Source organism: Rutidosis leptorrhynchoides, chromosome 6 (assembly GCF_046630445.1).
Source record: "Rutidosis leptorrhynchoides isolate AG116_Rl617_1_P2 chromosome 6, CSIRO_AGI_Rlap_v1, whole genome shotgun sequence".
NCBI lineage: Eukaryota > Viridiplantae > Streptophyta > Magnoliopsida > Asterales > Asteraceae > Rutidosis > Rutidosis leptorrhynchoides.
The window spans coordinates 151,134,094-151,139,846 of NC_092338.1; positions in this window are offsets into that span (position 1 = coordinate 151,134,094).

Below are 5,753 nucleotides of genomic sequence, written 5' to 3' on the forward strand. Positions count from 1 at the left end.
ATAAGCACACTATATTACATATATTACACCACACGAATACAACTATCTTATTCCGACTCGCTCGTTTCTTCTTCTTCGATTTTGGTTCGTTTTGCCAAGTTTCTAGGGATATATGATGTTCCCCTAATACGAGCTGTCGTTTTCCACAACGGTTTAGAAAAACCTGGTGGTTTAGAGGTTCCTGGGTCATTGTTACAACTTAAGGGCTTCGGGGGTTGACGATACATATAAAGTTCATCGGGGTTGGAATTAGATTTCTCTATTTTTATGCCCTTTCCCTTATTATTTTCTTTTGCCTTTTTAAATTCAGTTGGGGTAATTTCTATAACATCATCGGAATTCTCGTCGGAATCCGATTCATCGGAGAATTGGTAATCCTCCCAATATTTTGCTTCCTTGGCAGAAACACCATTGACCATAATTAACCTTGGTCGGTTGGTTGAGGATTTTCTTTTACTTAACCGTTTTATTATTTCCCCCACCGGTTCTATTCCCTCCTCCGGTTCATCCTCTTCCGGTTCTGATTCTTCTTCCGGTTCTGATTCTTCTTCCAGTTCTTCTTCGGGAACTTGTGAATCAGTCCAATATATATTCGACTCTTCGTTATTATTAGGTGAGTCAATGGGATTTGTGCTAGAGGTAGACATCTATCACACAATATCAAACATGTTAAGAGATTAATATATCACATAATATATACATGTTAATAATGTATAGTTTCCAACAAAAATGTTAAGCAATCATTTTTAAAGAAAACACGGTCGAAGTCCAGACTCACTAATGCATCCTAACAAACTCGATAAGACACACTAATGCAAATTTTCTGGTTCTCTAAGACCAACGTTCGGATACCAACTGAAATGTCCCGTTCTTATTGATTAAAAACGTTCCATATTAATTGATTTCGTTGCGAGGTTTTGACCTCTATATGAGACATTTTTTGAAGACTGCATTCATTTTTAAAACAAACCATAACCTTTATTTCATAAATAAAGGTTCAAAAAGCTTTACGTAGATTATCAAATAATGATAATCTAAAATATCCTGTTTACACACGACCATTACATAATGGTTTACAATACAAATATGTTACATCGAAATCAGTTTCTTGAATGCAGTTTTTACACAATATCATACAAACATGGACTCCAAATCTTGTCCTTATTTTAGTATGCAACAACGGAAGCTCTTAGTATTCACCTGAGAATAAACATGCTTTAAACATCAACAAAAATGTTGGTGAGTTATAAGTTTAACCTATATATATCAAATCGTAACAATAGACCACAAGATTTCATATTTCAATACACATCCCATACATAGAGATAAAAATCATTCATATGGTGAACACCTGGTAACCGACATTAACAAGATGCATATATAAGAATATCCCCATCATTCCGGGACACCCTTCGGATATGATATAAATATCGAAGTACTAAAGCATCCGGTACTTTGGATGGGGTTTGTTAGGCCCAATAGATCTATCTTTAGGATTCGCGTCAATTAGGGTGTCTGTTCCCTAATTCTTAGATTATCAGACTTAATAAAAAGGGGCATATTCGATTTCATTAATTCAACCATAGAATGTAATTTCACGTACTTGTGTCTATTTTGTAAATCATTTATAAAACCTGCATGTATTCTCATCCCAAAAATATTAGATTTTAAAAGTGGGACTATAACTCACTTTCACAGATTTTTACTTCGTCGGGAAGTAAGACTTGGCCACTGGTTGATTCACGAACCTATAACAATATATACATATATATCAAAGTATGTTCAAAATATATTTACAACATTTTTAATATATTTTGATGTTTTAAGTTTATTAAGTCAGCTGTCCTCGGTAGTAACCTACAACTAGTTGTCCACAGTTAGATGTACAGAAATAAATTGATAAATATTATCTTGAATCAATCCACGACCCAGTGTATACGTATCTCAGTATTGATCACAACTCAAACTATATATATTTTGGAATCAACCTCAACCCTGTATAGCTAACTCCAACATTCACATATAGAGTGTCTATGGTTGTTCCGAAATATATATAGATGTGTCGACATGATAGGTCGAAACATTGTATACGTGTCTTTGGTATCTCAAGATTACATAATATACAATACAAGTTGATTAAGTTATGGTTGGAATAGATTTGTTACCAATTTTCACGTAGCTAAAATGAGAAAAATTATCCAATCTTGTTTTACCCATAACTTCTTCATTTTAAATCCGTTTTGAGTGAATCAAATTGCTATGGTTTCATATTGAACTCTATTTTATGAATCTAAACAGAAAAAGTATAGGTTTATAGTCGGAAAAATAAGTTACAAGTCATTTTTGTAAAGGTAGTCATTTCAGTCAAAAGAACGACGTCTAGATGACCATTTTAGAAAACATACTTCCACTTTGAGTTTAACCATAATTTTTGGATATAGTTTTATGTTCATAATAAAAATCATTTTCCCAGAATAACAACTTTTAAATCAAAGTTTATCATAGTTTTTAATTAACTAACCCAAAACAGCCCGCGGTATTACTACGACGGCGTAAATCCGGTTTTACGGTGTTTTTCGTGTTTCCAGGTTTTAAATCTTTAAGTTAGCATATCATATAGATATAGAACATGTGTTTAGTTGATTTTAAAAGTAAATTTAGAAGGATTAACTTTTATTTGCGAACAAGTTTAGAATTAACTAAACTATATTCTAGTGATTACAAGTTTAAACCTTCGAATAAGATAGCTTTATATGTATGAATCGAATGATGTTATGAACATCATTACTACCTCAAGTTCCTTGGATAAACCTACTGTAAATGATAAAAATAGATCTAGCTTTAAAGGATCCTTGGATGGCTTGAAAGTTCTTGAAGCAGAATCATGACACGAAAACAATTTCAAGTAAGATTTCCACTCGAAATAAGATTGTTATAGTTATAGAAATTGAATTAAAGTTTGAATATGATTATTACCTTGTATTAGAAAGATAAGCTACTGTAAGTAATAAAGGTTTCTTGATCTTGGATGATTATTTGGAATGGATTTAGAAAACTTGGAATTAACTTGCAATCTTGGAAGTATTCTTGATTTTATGAAACTAGAACTTTTGGAATTTATGAAGAACACTTGGAACTTGAAGATAGAACTTGAGAGAGATCAATTAGATGAAGAAAATTGAAGAATGAAAGTGTTTGTAGGTGTTTTTGGTCGTTGGTGTATGGATTAGATATAAAGGATATGTAATTTTGTTTTCATGTAAATAAGTCATGAATGATTACTCATATTTTTGTAATTTTATGAGATATTTCATGCTAGTTGCCAAATGATGGCTCCCATATGTGTTAGGTGACTCATATGGGCTGCTAAGAGCTGATCATTGGAGTGTATATACCAATAGTACATACATCTAAAAGCTGTGTATTGTACGAGTACGAATACGGGTGCATACGAGTAGAATTGTTGATGAAACTGAACGAAGATGTAATTGTAAGCATTTTTGTTAAGTAGAAGTATTTTGATAAGTGTCTTAAAGTCTTTCAAAAGTGTATGAATACATATTAAAACACTACATGTATATACATTTTAACTGAGTCGTTAAGTCATCGTTAGTCGTTACATGTAAACGTTGTTTTGAAACCTTTAGGTTAACGATCATGTTGAATGTTGTTAACCCATTGTTTATTATAACAAATGAGATGTTAAATTGTTATATTATCATGATATTATGATATATAATATATCTTAGTATGATATATATACAGTTAAATGTCGTTACAACGATAATCGTTACATATATGTCTCGTTTCGAAATCATTAAGTTAGTAGTCTTATTTTTACATATGTATTTCATTGTTAATACACTTAATAATATATTTACTTATCATTTAACATAATTAACCAAGTGTATCAATATCTTAATATGATTCATATATACCTAGTAAGACGTTGTTATAACGATAATCGTTATATATATCGTTTTCGAGTTTCTTAAATTAATAGTCTCATTTTTATGTATATAACTCATTGTTAAAATACCTAATGAGATACATACTTATAATAAAATCATGTTAACTATATATATAACCATATATATGTCATCGTATAGTTTTTACAAGTTTTAACGTTCGTGAATCACCGATCAACTTGGGTGGTCAATTGTCTATATGAAACCTATTTCAATTAATCAAGTCTTAACAAGTTTGATTGCTTAACATGTTGGAAACACTTAATCATGTAAATAAAAATTTCATTTAATATATATATAAACATGGAAAAGTTCGGGTCACTACATACACTGGGTCATGGATTGATTCAAGATAATATATATATCGATTTATTTCTGTACATCTAACTGTGGACAACTAGTTGTAGGTTACTAACGAGGACAGCTGACTTAATAAACTTAAAACATTAAAATGTATTAAAATGATGTAAATATATTTTGAACATACTTTGATATATATGTACATATTTGTTATAGGTTCGTGAATCGACTAGTGGCCAAGTCTTACTTCCCGACGAAGTAAAAATCTGTGAAAGTGAGTTATAGTCCCACTTTTAAAATCTATTTTTTTGGGATGAGAATACATGCGATTTTATAAATGTTTTACAAAATAGACACAAGTAAACGAAAATACTTTCCATGTTGGATTATCCAACCGAATATGCCCTTTTTTAGCATGGTAGCCTAAGAATTAGGGAAATGACCCCTAATTGACGCGAATCCTAAAGATAGATCTATTTGGCCCAACAAGCCTCATCCAAGTTACGGATGCTTTAGTACTTCGATTTATCATATCCGATGAGAGTTCCGGAATGATGGGGATATTCTATATGCATCTTGTTAAGGTCGGTTACCAGGTGTTCAACATATGAATGATTTTTATCTCTATGCAGTTTGCGAAATGCCTGATATGAGATGTGTTATTAAAATGAAATCTTGTGGTCTATTATTATGATTTGAAAATATGTAGGTTAAACCTATAACTCACCAACAATTTTGTTGACGTTTTAAGCATGTTTATTCTCAGGTGATTATTAAGAGCTTCCGCTGTTGCATACTAAAATAAGGACAAGATTTGGAGTCCATACGTGTATGATATTGTGTAAAAACTGCATTCAAGAAACTTTTTTTGATGTAATATATTCTTATTGTAAATCATTATGTAATGATCGTGTGTAAACGGTATATTTTAGGTTATCATTATTTGATAATCTACATAATGCTTTTTAAACCATTATCGATAAAATAAAGGTTATGGTTGTTTTAAAAATGAATGCAGACTTTGAAAAACGTTTCATATAGAGGTCAAAATCTCGCGACGAAATCAATTAATATGGAACATTTATAATCAATATGAACGGGACATTTTAGTTGGTATCCGAGCGTTGGTCTTAGAGAACCAGAATTTTTGCATTAGTGTGTCTTACCGAGTTTATTAGGATGCATTAGTGAGTCTGGACTTCGACCGTGTTTTTCTTCAAAAATGATTGCTTAACATTTTTTGTTGGAAACTATATATTATTAACATGTAAATATTATGTGACATAGTAATCTCTTAACGTGTTTGATATTATGTGATAGATGTCTACCTCTAGTACAAATCATATCAACTCACCTAATAATAATGAAGAGTCGAATATATTTTGGGAAGATTCACAAATTCCCGAAGAGGAACCGGAAGTGGAGGAACCGGAAGAGGAGGAACCGGAAGAAGAGGAACCAGAAGAGGAGGAACCGGAAGAGGAG